The sequence below is a fragment of the Bubalus bubalis genome, chromosome 1 (genome assembly GCF_019923935.1).
Source record: "Bubalus bubalis isolate 160015118507 breed Murrah chromosome 1, NDDB_SH_1, whole genome shotgun sequence".
Classification (NCBI taxonomy): Eukaryota; Metazoa; Chordata; class Mammalia; order Artiodactyla; family Bovidae; genus Bubalus; species Bubalus bubalis.
In genome coordinates this window covers 46,824,346-46,841,521 of record NC_059157.1, presented here as the reverse complement: position 1 = coordinate 46,841,521, position 17,176 = coordinate 46,824,346, and the positions used below count along the sequence as shown (strand labels likewise).

The 17,176-nt window shown below is 47.2% G+C and overlaps 1 long non-coding RNA gene across 1 annotated transcript; it reads left to right on the top strand.

The window, feature by feature from the left end:
• Positions 1-11,008: 11,008 nt before the first annotated feature.
• Positions 11,009-14,093, top strand: LOC123332885. Its single transcript, XR_006550044.1, has 2 exons — positions 11,009-11,038; positions 12,809-14,093. It is a non-coding gene; the product is annotated as an uncharacterized LOC123332885 (long non-coding RNA).
• The last annotated feature ends 3,083 nt before the right edge of the window (positions 14,094-17,176 follow it).

Below are 17,176 nucleotides of genomic sequence, written 5' to 3'. Positions count from 1 at the left end.
ATATATGGTACGTATTATTATTTATTGTAGTCATAAGGGCTTCCCTGATGGCTGAGCGGTAAAACATCCACCTGCCAATGCAGGAGACATGGGTTCAGTACCTGGCTCAGGAAGATCCCCTGGAGAAGGAAATGGCAACCCACTCCAGTATTCTTATCTGGGAAATCCCATGGACAGAGGGGCTGGTGGGCTATCGTCCATGGGGTCGCACAGAGTCGGACACGACTGTAGTGACTTAGCAGCAGCAGCAGAGGATATGTTTATATATTTATTGATTATTTTCCCATTTACAGTCTATATCGTATTATTATGTATTTCATAAATTTTATAAATTCTGAGAATTTCAGGCATACTCCGTTTTCAGATGAAACCACAAAGACAAATACCAGCATGAACTATTTGGAACTGCTGTCTTTTCATCTGGCTCCTGTAGAATGGTTTTCTGTGTATTTCATAATTAAGGTCTAGTCCCCATTTTTAGCTTGTAAGTTCCCAGGGATGCAGATGGTAGCTTCTGATTTAATCACCAGACCCCCGCCCCCATGAGATGTCAGCTGTGCGTACTTCAGAGTCTGTAAATGTGTCTTTCTACCTGAATTGCCATTTTTGTCTAAGAAAGTTCATCCTATGATTAACCGCTTTCTTTTTCTCTTCTTTAAAGGTGTTACTCAAAATGGATTTCCCTAGCTTTTCACAGCTTTCTAGACTCTGGCCCCAAGTAAGACTATTTTTCCATCTCTTTTCTCTGGGGCCAGTCCCCATGTGTGTGGACATATTTGGGGGTAACTTCAGGGCTTCGGGGTCCCTACCTATCCCAGGGCCTTACCACTTGCTTCCTGAGGTTTAAAAGTCCTTCTTGGTGGGGACTTCCCTGTGGGTCCAGTGGTTAAGACTCCACACTTCCACTGCAGGGATCAACAAAGCGCATGGGATCCGGCCCTTCACGCTGACAGCAGGGACTTGGGCATGAGACTCCTGCCTCTAGGAGCCTAATGGCTGCAACTGCAAATGCTCATTGCAAGAGAAGGAAAACTTTTTCAGAAAAACAATCACAGCTTGATGTTCTGACTCCACCTTGATCCAGAACGCAGCAGGAGGGAGTACTGAAAGATTTAATGTTTTGATTTTGGGGGATGGTGGATTTAGATGAGATCGATTTTTTTTTCTTCTATTTTTGTTCCCCAACAACCTCCTGAATAAGTTGCTTCAACAAACTCTGTATCTCACATATACTATATGTGTGTTTATTCGACAAATATTTATTGTGTTCCTACCATTCAGTCATTCCACAAACGTTTATTAGAGTCTTAGTCCATCCTAAAGGAAATCAGTCCTGAATATTCATTGGAAGGACTGATGCTGAAGCCGAAACTCCAATACTCTGGCCACCTGATGCGAAAAACTGGCTCATTGAAAAAGACCCTGACGCTGGGAAAGATTGAAGGCGGGAGGAGAAGGGGATGACAGAGGATGAGATGGCTGGATTGTATCACCAACGCGATGGACAGGAGTTTGAGTAAACTCCGGGAGTTGGTGATGGACAGGGAGGCCTGGCGTGCTGCAGTCCATGGGGTCACAAAGAGTTAGACACGACTGAGTGACTGAACTGAACTGAATACTTAGTGAGGTCCTGTGCCAGTGATGGGTGAAGTGGGCGTGATTGGCGTTTTCCCCAGGCTGATCTGTGTCGCAGGTACTGGAGAGGGCTTGCCCTCTGTCTTAGCTCTCTCCTCTCACTCCCTCTACTCTCTTGCCTCCCTCCCTCCTTCTGTCCTTCCCTTCCTCCCTGCCACCCTTCCCAAACCCCATCATCCTGGGGATATGATGCTATACCATGAATAGGAATGGATGGTGTTTCTTCCACTTTTACCTGCTCTTGCAGAATCTCCAACCTCTCTGCAAAGCCCACCTCCAGTAGTTTATTGATATACCACAGGAAGTATGACTTTTAGAAATTCTTCCCTAGCAGAATTTAACTCCTGTCTTGAGCCCCCATGATTCTATGTCATCTTAGGGTTCCAGGTTTTCCCTAGGGTTATATATGTCCCAGGGGGCTTTGACGGGCCAAGATACGTCCGGGGGTCCCTCCAGTCCTTGTTGAATGTCCGTGGAGTTGTCCATGGTCACTGGTCCGCACAGGTTGCCAAGGATCCCTCCCCTGCCCGAAGCTCTGTGTGGTCCATAAGCTCTGCGTTTCCCATCCACACTGCACAGTAACCCGCCCCTGCTTCTCCCTTACGGTGGGGCCAGGGCCCCTTAACCTGGCAGCTTTTCTCTCTTTGGGGTCTAGGCCCTGCTCGCTGGGTAGAACCTGAGCAAAGAGGCACAGGACTCCCCTGCTATCAGATCCACATGGAGGTCAGTCCAGCACTTGCCCTGGGGTGGGGATAGAGGGTCCTTCTCATTGGGACCCACCAGCCCTTGAGGCCCATTGCTTCCCAGTGGTCCTCCCTCTCCTCTCACTCCAGGGGAACTTCACTTAAGCTGGAACACGTGTTCTCTGGGCACTCTGCAACCTGTCACCTAAGAGCGTTCTTGATCCTTTCCATGTCCCTTGTGTGAGTTGCTTAGTCGTATCCAACTCTTTACAACCCCATGGACTGCAGCCCACCAGGCTCCTGTCCATGGAATTCTCCAGGCAAGAATACTGGAGTGGGTAGCCATTCCCTTCTCCAGGGGATCTCTCTGACCCAGGGACTGAACCCAGGTCTCCTGCATTGCAGGCAGACTCTTTACCATCTGAGCCACCAGGGAAGCCCTTGGAAACTTAAAAACTAGAAGACAGTCTATTATCACATCCCTTTGCTGAGGCAATGGGCATCAGATGGCTCGACTGCTCCCCATAAAGGTTTTAGGAAAGAAGAGGGGGCCACGGGTATAAGGAAACTGTGGCTAAGGCCAATTAAATATCAATAACATTATCTTCCTGGTGATACATATATGCTGCTGCTAAGTCACTTCAGTCGTGTCGGACTCTGTGTGACCCCACAGGCGGCAGCCCACCAGGCTCCCCCGTCCCCAGGATTCTCCAGGCAAGAACGCTGGAGTGGGCAGCCATTTCCTTCTCCAATGCATGAAAGTGAAAAGTGAAAGGGAAGTCGCTCAGTCCTGTCCGACCCTCAGCGACCCCATGGACTGCAGCTTTCCAGGCTCCTCCATCCATGGGATTCTCCAGGCAAGAGTACTGGAGTGGGGTGCCACTGCCTTCTCCATATGTGGACAATACAAAATCCTATAAGTTTGTAATTAGGTGGTTAGATCATTTATAGATGATATCTGTTCATGGATGATGGATGATTTTTATTTTCTTTCTAAAAATTATGTGTATTTTAAATTTGTACACACTTTTGTTAGATGAATTTTCTCCATACCCTAGCTTTAAATACCATCTATAATGTGCTAATAATTCCAAGGTTTATATCTGTAGCCTAAACCCCTCCTCTGGGCTCCAATTGCAAAAGTGATGTCTTCCACTTGGAGGTCTCACAGGTATTATCAATGTAAAAGTCTAAAATGGAAAATTTGAACCTGCTTTCTCCTGACTCTTGTCCCGAAATTTTATAAAGTGTACCTTTCTATGTCTTTCTCGTCTCAGTCAAAGGCACCCCCCAGTCTCTTAAGTTTTTTGAGTGATCCTTGGTCCCCACCCCAGATCTCCTATCCCTCCAAAACACGTTTCATATTTCACCTGCATGGCCACCACTCCACTCCGAGCCAATGTCATCTCCAACTTGCGTGCTTGTGTATGTGCTCAGTCGCTTCAGTTGTGTCCACCTCTTTGTGACACCATGGACTGTGGCCCGCCAGGCCCCTCTGTCCATGGGATTCTCCAGGCAAGAACACTGGAGGGGGCTGCCGTGCCCTCCTCCAGGGGATCCTCCTGACCCAGGGATCAAACTGGTGTCTCCTGCATCACAGGCAGATTCTTCACCACGGAGCCAGTGGGGAAGCCCCCTCCAACTTACATGACCATACAGATTTTTCCTCTTATGCTGGGTATAGTTTTTTTCACTGATTACTGGAGAGACTGGGTGATCATTACGAAGCCTGAATAAACAGACCCTTGAAGTTTCTCACCCCGGGGCACACTGAAATGAGTCATGAGAGAATCAGTGGTGTTAGCAAACCACCACCTACCATGGCAAATGTCTTTGTGACTTTCCACTTCTGGCTCACGTTAGAACAGCCATTTTACTTTCTCTGAATCTTGCTGGACATGACATGCCTCTCCTGATCAAGTCGCCAAGTGGGTCCTGCTGGCTCAGCTTCAGCTGAGGATGGCTGCTGGCCTGATCTTTGAGGTCTACCCAAGGCTCCTTGGGGCTTCCCTGGTGGCTCATTGAAAAAGAATCCACCTGCAATGCAGGAGATGCGGGTTCGATCCCTGAGTCAGGAGGATGCCCTGGAGGAGGGCATGGTAACCCACTCCAGTGTTCTTGCTAGGAAAATCACATGGACAGAGGAGCCTGGTGGACTACAGTGTGTGAGGTTGCAAAGAGTTGAACACGAATGAAGCAACTAAACACACGCATACATGCACAAAAGTCTCCTCGAAGTCAATGACCCACATGCTATGGAACCCAAGCTTAGGTTGTTGCAAGTACACTTCTGATTTGATGACAATCCAGCCACTTTTTCACATGGAAGTATTCATCATTCTTTAATTCTCATTCTTTCTTGCACTTTAAACCTTCCATGTGGAGTTATTTTCCTTTTCCTTTCAGATGGTGGTCTGCCGGTGGTGAATGCTTTTTTGCATTTTTTTCTTATCCCCAAATGTCTGATTTTCACCTTAATTCTTGAGGGATATTTTCCATGGGTAGAGGATTTAGGTTTTTCTCTTGGTAAATCAAAGACATCGTTGCATAGTGTTCTAGCTTTCATTGTGTTTTGAGGAGTCAGTTGAATGTTTATCCTGATGGCTCAGATGGTAAAGAATCTGCCTGCAATGCAGGAGACCCAGGTTCAATCCCTGGACTGGGGAGATGCCCTGAAGAAGGGAATGGCTACCCACTCCAGTATTCTTGCCTGGAGAATCCCATGGACAGAGGAGGCTGGTAGGCTAACAGTCCATGGGTCATAAAGAGTGGGGTCACGACTAAGCAATGAACACTTTCCACTTGCTTCTTTTAATGGTTTTTTCTCTTCCTTAGATTAGTGGAGGGGAATACATTTAATTGCTTGCAGTGGTTGTGTTATAGTACTGCAATTATGGAATTATAGATGACTTATTTAAAGGCAAGCTCCTTTTATCTCAGGCTGCTTTAAGATTTTCTTTTCCCCTCTCTTTTTCTCTTTTCCGAATATAAGGGTATCTTTTTTATTGTCTTGCTGGGAGTTTGTTGGTCTTGATTCTGTGGGTGAGTGTCATCAGTTTGGGATAATCATCTATCAGCCTATATTTAAATATTTCTTTCTATGCCTTTCTCTCTTTTTACTCCAACTGATACTTATGTTAAATGTTTATTAAATCTACTCACAGTGAAAGACTAGAGATCTCTTCAAGAAAATGAGACTTACCAAGGGAACATTTCATGCAAAGATGGGCACAATAAAACAGAAATGATATGGACCTAACAGAAGCAGAAGATATTAAGAAGAGGTGGCAAGAATACACAGAGTTCAGTTCAGTTCAATTGCTCAGTCATGTCTGACTCTGCAACCCCATGGACTGCAGCACTCCAGGCCTCCCTGTCCATCACCAACTCCTGGAGCTTGCTCAAACTCATGTCCATTGAGTTGGTGATGCCATCCAACCATCTCATCCTCTGTTGTCCCCTTCTCCTTCTGTCTTCAATCTTTCCCAGCATCAGGGTCTTGTCCAGTGAGTCAGTTCTTCGCATTAGGTGGTCAAAGTATTGGAGTTTCAGCTTCAGCATCAGTCCTTCCAATGAATATTCAGGACTGATTTCCTTTAGGATGGACTGGTTGGATCTCCTTGCAGTTCAAGGGACTCTTAAGAGTCTTATCCAACACCACAGTTCAGAAGCATCAATTCTTTGGTGCTCAGCTTTCTTTATAGTCCAACTAGCACATCCATATGTGACTACTGGAAAAACCATAGCTTTGACTAGATGGACCTTAGTTGGCAAAGTAATGTGTCTACTTTTTAATATGCTGCCTAGGTTGGTCATAACTTTTCTTCCAAGGAGTAAGCATCTTTTAATTTCATGGCTGCAGTCACCATCTGCAGTGATTTTGGAGCCCAAAAGAATGAAGTCTAGCACTGTTTCCACTATTTCCCCATCTATTTGCCATGAAGTGATGGGGCCAGATGCCATGATCTTAGTTTTCTGAATATTGAGATTTAAGCCAACTTTTTCACTCTCCTTTCATCAAGAGGCTCTTTAGTTCTTCTCCGCTTCTGCCATAAAGGTGGTGTCATCTGCAAATCTGAGGTTATTGATATTTCTCCCAGTTAGCCTTGTCTAACTCAATGAAATGGTGAGCCATGCTGTGTAAGGCCATCTGAGACAGACGGGTCATGGTGGAGAGTTCTGACGAAATGTGGTCCACTTGAGGAAGGAATGGCAAACCACTTCAGTATTCTTGCCTTGAGACAATATGGCAGCAAATTTGGAAAACTCAGCAGTAATCTCAGAATACACAGAAAAACTATATTAAAAAGATCTTCATGACCCAAATAATCATGATGGTATGATCACTCAGCTAGAGCCAGATATCCTGGAATGCAAAGTCAAGTGGGCCTTAGGAAGCATCACTACAAACAAAGCTGGTGGATGTGATGAAATTCCATTTGAGGTATTTCAAATCCTCAAAGATGATGTGAAAGTGTTGCACTCAATATGCCAACAAATTTAGAAAACTCAGCAATGGCCACAGGACTGGAAAAGATCAGTTTTCATTCCAATCCCAAAGAAAGGCAATGCCAAAGAATGCTCAAACTACTGCACAATTGCACTCATCTCACACGCTAGTAAAGTAATGCTTAAAATTCTCCAAGCCAGGCTTCAACAGTATGTGAACTGTGAACTTTCAGATGTTCAAGCTGGTTTTAGAAAAGGCAGAGGAACCAGAGATGAAATTGCCAACATCCGCTGGATCATCAAAAAGCAAGAGAGTTCCAGAGAAACATGTATTTCTGCTTTATTGACTATGCCAAACTGTGGAAAATTCTTTGAGATGGGAATACCTGACAGTGGAAACAGTGACTGACTTTATTTTTTTTTTGGCTCTAAAATCACTGCAGATGGTGATTGCAGCCATGAAATTAAAAGATGCTTACTCCTTTGAAGAAAGGTTATGACCAACCTAGACAGCATATTATAGAACAGTCTTATGGACTCTGTGGGAGAGGGAGAGGGTGGGAAGATTTGGGAGAATGGCATTGAAACATGTAAAATATCATGTATGAAATGAGTTGCCAGTCCAGGTTCGATGCACGATACTGGATGCTTGGGGCTGGTGCACTGGGACGACCCAGAGGGATGGTATGGGGAGGGAGGAGGGAGGAGGGTTCAGGATGGGGAACACATGTATACCTGTGGGGGATTCATTTTGATATTTGGCAAAACTAATACAATTATGTAAAGTTTAAAAATAAAATAAAATTAAAAAAAAAAAAAAAATAAAAAGCAGAGACATCACTTTGTCAACAAAGGTCCGTCTAGTCAAGGCTAAGGTTTTTCCAGTGGTCATGTATGGATGTGAGAGTTGGACTGTAAAGAAAGCTGAGCAGCAAAGAATTGATGCTTTTGAACTGTGGGTTGGAGATGACTCTTGAGAGTCCCTTGGACTGCAAGGAGATCCAATCAGTCCATCCTAAAGGAGATTGGTCCTGAATATTCATTGGAAGGAATGATGCTGAAGCTGAAACTCCAATACTTTGGGCACCTGAGATGAAGAACTGACTCATTTGAAAAGACCCTGATGCTGGGAAAGATTGAAGGCTGGAGAAGAAGGGGATGACAGAAGATGAGATGGTTGGATGGCATCACCGACTCAATGGGCATGAGCTTGAGTAAACTCCATGAATTGGTGATAGACAGGGAGGCCTGGTGTGCTGCAGTCCATGGGGTTGCAAAGAGTTGGACATGACAGAGAAACTGAACTGACCTGAATTTTTTAATCATTTTGTCTTTCCAGAATATAATTTTGATAGCTTTTTCTGCTTTAGTCTTGGGAAACAAATTCTCTCTGCAGTTGTGTCTAAAAGTGTCATTAAAATCATCCACCAGGGGACTTCCCTGGTGGTCCAGTGGTTAAGATTCTCTGGTCTTCTGCAAGGGACTTGGGTTCAATCCCTGGTCAGGGAACTAAGATTCTGCATGCTGCTTGGTATCACCAAAAAATAAAAGTTAAAAAATTTGCCCATTAACATCCTCAGGTGAGTAATCATTACAAAAATCATTTAAAAAATCATCCTCTAATCTTTAATTCTAACTAATGTATTTTTCACAACTAGAAGTTCTTTTTAATATCAATTGTGATACTTTTGGGGGGGTTCCCTGGTGGCTTAGATGGCAAAGAATCTCCCTGGTATGCAGAAGACCTGGGTTCAATCCCTGGGTTAGGAAGATCCCCTGGAGAAGGATCTTTTTTTTATCGTTTTCAGTTTTTTGCTAAAATTTTCAATCTTGTTGATTATTTCTTAGACAGAATTGACTGAGTCTGTGTCTAGTAATTCAAGGATCTGAAATCTTTGTGTTTCTCTTGTTTGTTGGCTTTCACCCATGGTGTCACGTTTTCTTGTCTGCCTGGTTGCCTTTGAATATAACCAGTTCCAGTTTTCTCCTGGGTGTGCCCAGAAGGCCCACAGCAAGCGTTCATGAAAGTAACCTGTCCACCTTTCAGCAGTGTTCCACGTGGTCCTCCTCTCCTGCTCAGTTACATTCAAGGATCTGCAGAGCTGGGTGAAATCACCTCATTTTTGCCTTAAGTGGAAGTTGCCTCCCACAGGTCATTGCCACTTCCCCACACAACCAATGCCTCTCTCGCTTATTTTGCTCGGAGGGCCAGAGCGACTCTGCATCCGCTGCGGTTCTCAGGAAACTGCGGTGCTGGGCTCTCTGTGCAACAGCGCTGGGGGGTGGGGAGCCAGTGGTGGGCCCCTCAGTTGCTTGGGTTGGCTTTTTAATATTTGGGGTAAAACAACTCCTGCGATGTTCACTTGTCTTCCTCTGGCTACCTCCCATGGGGATACATTCCGGTGGCAGGGATCAGAGTAGACTGTAAACACAACAGCCCCTCCCGCCCGCTGCTGACGGTTGTTGTTTTCAGCCTTCAGCCCAGCTTGTCAGCCTAACTTTCGGTTCCTTTCAGGTTGACACTTCGACAGCTTGGTACACGCAGATTAGCTTCTGGGAGGGGGTGCGGCAGGTGGCGGTGTGGAATGTTACCTCACACGCTGCCAGGCATGCTCAGACACGTGGAACACCCAAGAGGCGGAGGTGGGGGGCCGGGGGTAGGGCTAGGGGTGGGAGGATTAAGGAGGCGAGAGCCACAGAGCCTGCTTCGTAAATGACCAGAACTTGACACACACGCGCGGGCCCCCCCCCCACATGCACACACTCACACATGTGTACACACTCACATGCACACACACATGCATGCACGCACACACTTTCACACACTCACACATGCGCACACACTCTCACACATGCGCACACACATGCATATACACACACCCTGTCACACGCACACACTCTCACACATGCACACGCACACACACGCACACACTTTCACACATGTGCACACACATGCATATACACACACCCTCTCACACGCACACACTCTCACACATACACACACGCACACACACACGCACACACATGCACGCACACACATGCACACACTTTCACACATGCACATACACTCACACGCACATACACACTCACACGCACACACATACGCTCTCACACATGCATACCACACACACTGTCTCTCACACATGCACACACACATGCACACACACGCACACATTCACACTCTCACACGCACACACACACACTTTCACACATGCGCGCGCACACACACGCACACATGCTCACCTATTTTTGGCCTAAGTGCCTCAGGGCTTTTCGTGGGGAAAGCACATGCACTCTTTCCCTCCCCAGGTTCCACTTGGTAAATTTCCTACAGCCCCGCTGTGGAAGTCCCCGCTGCCCTCCTCCCAGCCTGAGCCGAGTGCCCAGAGCGGAGTGCCCGGCCTGCCTGCCCACTTCCTGTTTCACCTCAATGGACTGAGTCGGCTGGGAGCTCGTGGGGAGGGCTCGAGGCCCAGGAGTACCCCACCCTCCTAGGCGGGGGCACTCTATGTCCCGTCCCAGGCACTGTTCCCAGAACAGCGTCACCCTCTGTATCCCTCCCTTGAGACCCACTCCTGGCCGCCCTGAAAACAGAGTTTATTCCATTTTCATTGAGGAGAGGGGACTCCACCATCCTCATACCATTTGATTCGCCTGAAGAGTCACATCTTCCGCCCTCATGAAAAACACAGCAGCTTGTCACAATGAGTGATGTTACCGTGAATAATGCAGTTTTGAGTTGAAGCTTCTTCTTTTCCAAGAATCAGTAAATTTCCCTTTTCCTCTGCATTTCCTCCCCTCCCCCATGACATCTAGGTTTAACAAGTTATGAGTCATTGTGGTTTTACTCTTGGGGAGAATTGTTTTTTTTTTTTTTTTCCTACTGTTACTGCATTGCCAACTGATGAAAACATTAAAAAGGAGCACTGAGTAAGGCTCCCTGAGCTATACAGCAGGTTCGCATTACTTATCTATTTTACGCATGCTGTCAGTAGGGTATATATGTCAATCCCAGCCTCCCAATTCATCCCACCTCCCCTTTCCTCTTTGGTGTCCATACGTTTGATCTCTATGTCTGTGTATCTATTTCTGTTTTGCAAACATTTACGGTAGCCAGAGCATGGAAGCAACCTAAATGTCCATCAACGGGGGAACTGATAAAGAAGATGTGGCACATATAGACAATGGAATATTACTCAGCTATAAAAAGGAACAAAACTGAGTCATTTGTAGAGATGTGGATGGACCTAGAGACTGTCACACAGAGTGAAGTAAGTAAGAGAGAGAAAAACAAATATCATATATTAATGCACAGACTTGGAATCTAGAAAAATGGTATAGGTGATCTTTTGCTGTCCTAAGTGGTATGAGATGGTATCTCACTGTGGCTTTGATCTTCAGGTGTTGGATTTTATTCTAAGGCTGGCTGGGAGCATTGGGAGGATGAGAGGCAGGATTGAGGGTAGGTGAACAGGATGCTCAAGTTCAAAGGGACCTCACTGGCTGCCGTGTGGCAAACAGATGGTAGGAGACTCCAGTGGTGAATTGGGAGGTGCTGATAGCTTGGATAAGGATGAGAACAGAGGAGGTGGGGAGAAGTTGTCAGATACGGGTATACTGTGAAGGTAGTACAGAGTTGACAGTTTTTGCAGATGGATTGAACATGGAGTTTGAGAAAAAGAAAGGAGTCAAAGATGACTACAGAGTTTTGGCCTGATAGGCAGTGGTAACCCCATTAACTGAGACGGGAGCCAGAGGGATGAGATAAATTTCAAGTGGGGAGGGAAATAAAAAGTTGCATCTAGAATGTTACATTTGGGAAGTCTGATGCATATTAGACATCCAAGAGGGCATGGATTGAGGCCTTTAAAGCTCAGAGAGAAGGCTGGGTAAAAGATAGGGATCAGATTTGTGCGTTGTTCATTGGAAGCACTGATGTTGAAGCTGAAACTCCAATCCTTTGGCCACCTGATGTGAAGAACTGACTCATTTGCAAAGACCCTGATGCTGGGAGGGATTGGGGGCAGGAGGAGAAGGGGACAACAGAGGATGAGATGGTTGGATGGCATCACCAACTCAATGGACATGAGTTTGAGTAAACTCTGGGAGTTAGTGATGGACAAGGAGGCCTGGCGTGCTGCGGTCCATGGGGTCTCAAAGAGTAGGACACGACTGAGAAACTGAACTGAACTGAACTGACGCATTTGGCTTCTGCTTTGCAGCGGCTGCTCTTGTCCGGCTTCAGAGCTTGCCAGCCCAGCAGCTGCGGCTCACCGGCTTAGTGGCCCTGCGGCGTGTGCGGTCCCCCGAACCACATGGCACCCAATGAGCTTGCCTAGGTCAGGGGTCAGCAAACTGCCACCCACAAGCCAAGTCCAGCCTGCTGCCTCTGTTTGTACCAAGGGCTAGCTAAGAGTGGTTTTTACATTTTTGAATGTTAGGGAAAAAAAATGTTGAAAAGAATCAACTTTTTGACACATGAAAATTGTATGAAATTCAAATGGCAGTGTTCACCAATAAAGTTTTCTAGGTACCCAGCTGTGCCCATTGGTTGATGTATCATCTGTGGCTGCTTTGAGTGAGAGAGGGAAGACAGAGAAGAGGCACGGGGGCTGAGGCCTGGGCAGTGCCTGTCAAGGGCCAGCCACTGCCCCTGCGAGTCCAGGGGACCAGCAAGCCAGGGGTGCTCACCTCCAGCATTCAGGCCTACTTAGCATCTCCTGGATGGCTGAGGTCAGAGTGTCCATGAGAGACACTCAGACGGTAGACTCCGCCTGCCATGCAGGCGACCCAGGTTCCATCCCTGGGTTGGAAAGAACCCCTGGAGAAGGGCATGGCTACCCACTATAGTATTCTTGCCTGGAGAGTCCCATGGACAGAGGAGCCTGATGGGCTACAGTCCATGGGGTCGCAAAGAGCCAGACATGACTGAGCGACTTCACATTTTCACTTCCCGTGAAATGGCTGGTTTTCCTCTGTAGGGTGCTGTAACAAATGACCACACACGCATAACTTTAACATCTGTTCTCTCATCGTTTCAGAACATGTAAGTCTGAAATGGAGGCATTGGCATGTCTGCAGGAGGATCAAGCTTGCTTCTTTGTGGCTTCTGACACCCCATTTTAAGCATCCTTTGGCTTATAATTGCCTCACTACAGTCTCTGATTCTGTTCTCACACACCTTCTCCCCTGTGTCTCGGCATCACCATGTTCTTAGAAGGACATGAGTCACTGGATTAGGCCCCTTCTTATCCAGTGTGACCTCCAACTCGATCACATCTTCAAAGACCTGATTTCCAAACAAGGCCACGCTCGCAGGCACTGGGGTGAGAACTTCAGCACACCTTTTGGGACACATCGTTCTACCCACGACACTTGCACACACAGAGATCACGTGGGTTGATCGAAGCGCGCCTGAGTTCTTGAGATGTTTTTTAAAAGGACACAGCCAGGACTTCCCTGGTGGTCCAGCGGTTAAGAATCCACCTGCCAGTACGGGGGACATGGGTTCGATCCCTGGTCCAGGAAGATCCCATGTGCTGCGGGGCAGCTAAGACTATGCACCACAGCTCCCGAAGCCGGCAAGCCCTACAGCCCATTCTCCGCAATAAGACAAGCCTCTGCAAGGAGAAGCCCATTCCCTGCAACTAGAGAAATTAGAGAAATTTCACGGCAATTAGAGAAAGCCTGTGCACAGCAATGAAGACCCAGCACAGCCAAAATTAAAAGCGAAAAAAAAAGAAGGACACAGCCAGGAGACTGATCTTGGGGAGGAAAAAAGAAAAAAAATTCCTTTATTGGTTTTATGATCTTTATGCCTTTGGGTGGAGTGGCTGCCTCCCCATGGGCAGAATTTGGGCAGGAGAAGAACACAAACATCTCTGATGTCATAGTGAGCTCAGGCAACCCACTGTGGAATTTCTTGAGTTTCAGGTAGAGGTTCTCTGCCAGGAATTTCAAGTCTCAGGCCTGAGATGCCACAGGAAAAGGCAGCGAGGAGACTGGGGGGGAAGGAGCCCTGGACCCAGAGACTAGGGGCTGTCACCCCGAGGCTGCATGACCTTCAGCAAGTCACTGTTGCTGCTCCCCTTGGACCCCAGCTCCTTCTGCAGGAAGGAAATGACACGGCCCCATCTCTCCTCTCTCGGTGTCACCATGAGGATGAGTGGAAATCTGAGCCCTGGACGCAGCACGCACTTCGCAAAGTGTTGTTTCCAGATGAAGCAAACCTGACATCATAGCATGACTAAAAGCCTGACACTTAGCATCTCATCTGTAGTGGATCAAGTTTCTTTCCAATAAATCAAATTTTGCAAACTCGAAAAATTGCCAGATAACTTGTTTTTTTCTCTAGCCTCCCTTTTCCTCTCCAGTTGTAGTAAAATAGACATAACAGAAACTTTACCTTTTTAACCATTTCAAAGTGTACAATGCAGTGGCCTTAAGTACATTCTAGTTCCAGAATATTTTGTCATCCCAAACAGAAGCCTTGTTTCTGCCAAGCAGTAACTCACCGTTTCTGCTCAGCCCCACCCCCTGCCCCTGGCAATCACAAATCTGCTTTCTGTATCTATGGATTTACCTATTCTGGATATTTCCCCTACATGGATGCACCCAACATGTGGCCTTTTGTGTCTGGGTTTTTTACGTAGCATAATGGTTCCAAGACTCACTCATGCTGTAGCATGTGTGTTTCATTTTGTATGTCTGAATAATACTCCATTGTGTAAATACGCTGCATTTTGCTTATCTGTTCGTTCGCTGATGGACCTTTGGATTGTTCTGCCTTTTGGCTCTTATGAGTACTGCTCCTACAAACATTCCTGTATACATTTTTGTTGGAACACTTGCTTTCAAGTTCTTTTGGGTACACACCTAGGAGTGGAATTGTTGGGTCACCTGGGCTTCTCATAAGGGCAGAAACAATGCTGGTAGGCATCCTTCTTTTGGGGCCTCCCAGGTAGCGCTAGTGGTAAAGAACCCGCCTGCCAATGCAGGAGACACAAGAGACACGGGTTCGATCCCTGGGTCGGGAAGATCCCCTGGAAGAGGAAATGGCAACCACTCCAATATTCTTGCCTGGAAAATCCCATGGATAGAGGAGTCTGACAAGCTACAGTCCTTGGGGCCACGAAGAGTTGGACAGGACTGAGCGGCTGGCATATATATATGTTTGATGTGTGATGGAACTGCCAGACTGTTCTTCACAGTGGCTGCACCATTTTGCACTTCCATCAGCATGTGTAAGGATTTCAGTTTCTCCCGGATAATGTCTGAACACCTGGTTTGTTAAACGCAATAATGCCTCCTGAACAAGCCAGCTGCTTGTTTTTCTCTGTCTTCCCTGCTGTGACTGGAGGCCCTGGGGGTAGCCAGTGGTACCCCCACTCTGGTCCCCTCGGGGACCTCTTCTGGTAGGTCACTCATGGCCATCATTCATGCAGATCTTCCAGAACCAGAGAGCTGACCCTAGAGTGAGGATAAGGGTGCAGCTGACTAGAACCTCTGCAGTACTCACGGGGGCAGAGGACAGGCCTGTCCGCATGGGATGGTCCCCTGGTCTTGGACTTGATCTTAATCAAGTCCCTCTTCCTGGCTGCCTGGCCCTGCTGGCTGAAGAGTCAAGCTTAGGGGACCTGTTCACTCCCAGTTCAAATCTCCTGACAACTCCTTACTCTGCTGTAATGGGTCTGCTGGCGCCTTCAGGCTACATCTTGTCCTGAACCCTTTCTTCTCCCGCCCTTATTCTCCAGCCCCTTATTCTTCCAGTGTGCCATGGGCTGGCTCTTACAGCTCTTTGATCCTCAGAGAACATTCTACTGTCTCTTAGGGGAGCAGAAAAGGCATTTCAGTTTATTTATTTATTTTTTACTTTATTAAAATTTTTTTTAAATTTTATTTAAATTTATTTATTTATTTTAATTGGAAGCTAATTACAATATTGTATGGTTTTTGCCATACACTGACATGAATAAGCCATGGGTGTACATGTGTTCCCCATCCTGAATCCCACTCCCACCTCCCTCCCAAGGCATCTCAGTTTAGATCCAGACACACACCATGAACTCATAATAACTCACATGGAACTCACAATAACATTGATATACAACCAAATGGGTTGAGTTATGTAGGTAAATGTATTATTTATGCTCAGTGTTCTAGAGGGATGCAAAGAATGTGGGGTCAAAGGATCCCTCGGTCTGACAGTGTGAACCTGTCACCTCTCCACCTCTCTTATTTTTGGGATAAAACCCCCTTGGAACTATGCCCCCAGGGCACCATGAGGGAGACGATGAGAAGAATCCTTTCACATGGCAGACTTTTAATTTCCTGGATGGATTGAAGCCATGTCTTTTTCTCTTTTTGGCTGCACCAAATGGCCTTGTAGGATCTTAGTTCCCGGACCAGGGATCCAACCTGTGCCCCCTCCATTGGAAGCGTGGAGTCTGAACCACTGGACCACCAGTGAAGTCCTTGGAGCCATCTCTGACCATGCCTTTTTTTTTCTTGGATGACCAAACAGCCTGCTGTATGTTCCTGCTGGGATGTCCTTTGAAGAACATTCTGGAAGTGAAGGGAGGCCTGGCTGGAAGCAGCCGCAGGAGGAAGTTTGAGGAGGCCATATGTTGGAGGAGAGAATGGTCTCAGCCCAGGGAATGCAGCAGGAGAGTGTTTCTGGAGCCTGGATGCATTCCACTTTGGTTTTTAGTTCTTCCCAAGCTATTTACGGGAAACGATGTTTGCAAAAAACAAAGTTGCCCCTGGCCCTGCCGCACCCCAGTCACTCAGCGCAAGCCATCCCCACCGGCCAGGGAAGGTCCAAAATATGCAGGCGCATGAGCCGCCCCACTGGGCACATGAGGGCGCATAATTTTCGCGGGCCCCTGCTCCGTGGCTGTGTGTCCAGGACTGAGCCTCCAGGCCTGGCTTTTGGCCTTGGCCTCACCTCCTGGGGGGTGGAGGGTGTCTGTGCGGGACTCAGGATTCCACAAGCAGCGGACACGTCGCCAGTGTCACTCACGGCCCCCCCGTGTGTGCGCTTCCTGTCCCCGTGAGTCTGTTTCCGTCTCCCACGCTGTGCCGGAGGCCTGGCGCGCACAGTACTTTATATTTGGAGATAACTCATCTGGGGAAGGGAGGGACACCAACAGTGGAAGGGTCAGTGGCATCTTCTGCTTTTACTGTGTGTGTGTGCTTTTGTCTTGCCAACATTTTTTTCCAGCCAAAGAAGACAGAGGTCTGTTTTGTGCTGCAGGGCCCAGAACTGAACTGCTTACTAAGAAAGTGTCCACTCACCTCTGTTCTCCAGGCTGAGGCTGGGCACAGGGTCTCAGGGGCAGGAGGAGAGGAGAAAGAAATGGAGGGGCATCTTGGAAGGACTGGTGTGTCTTCCTGCTCCCTCTTCCCTT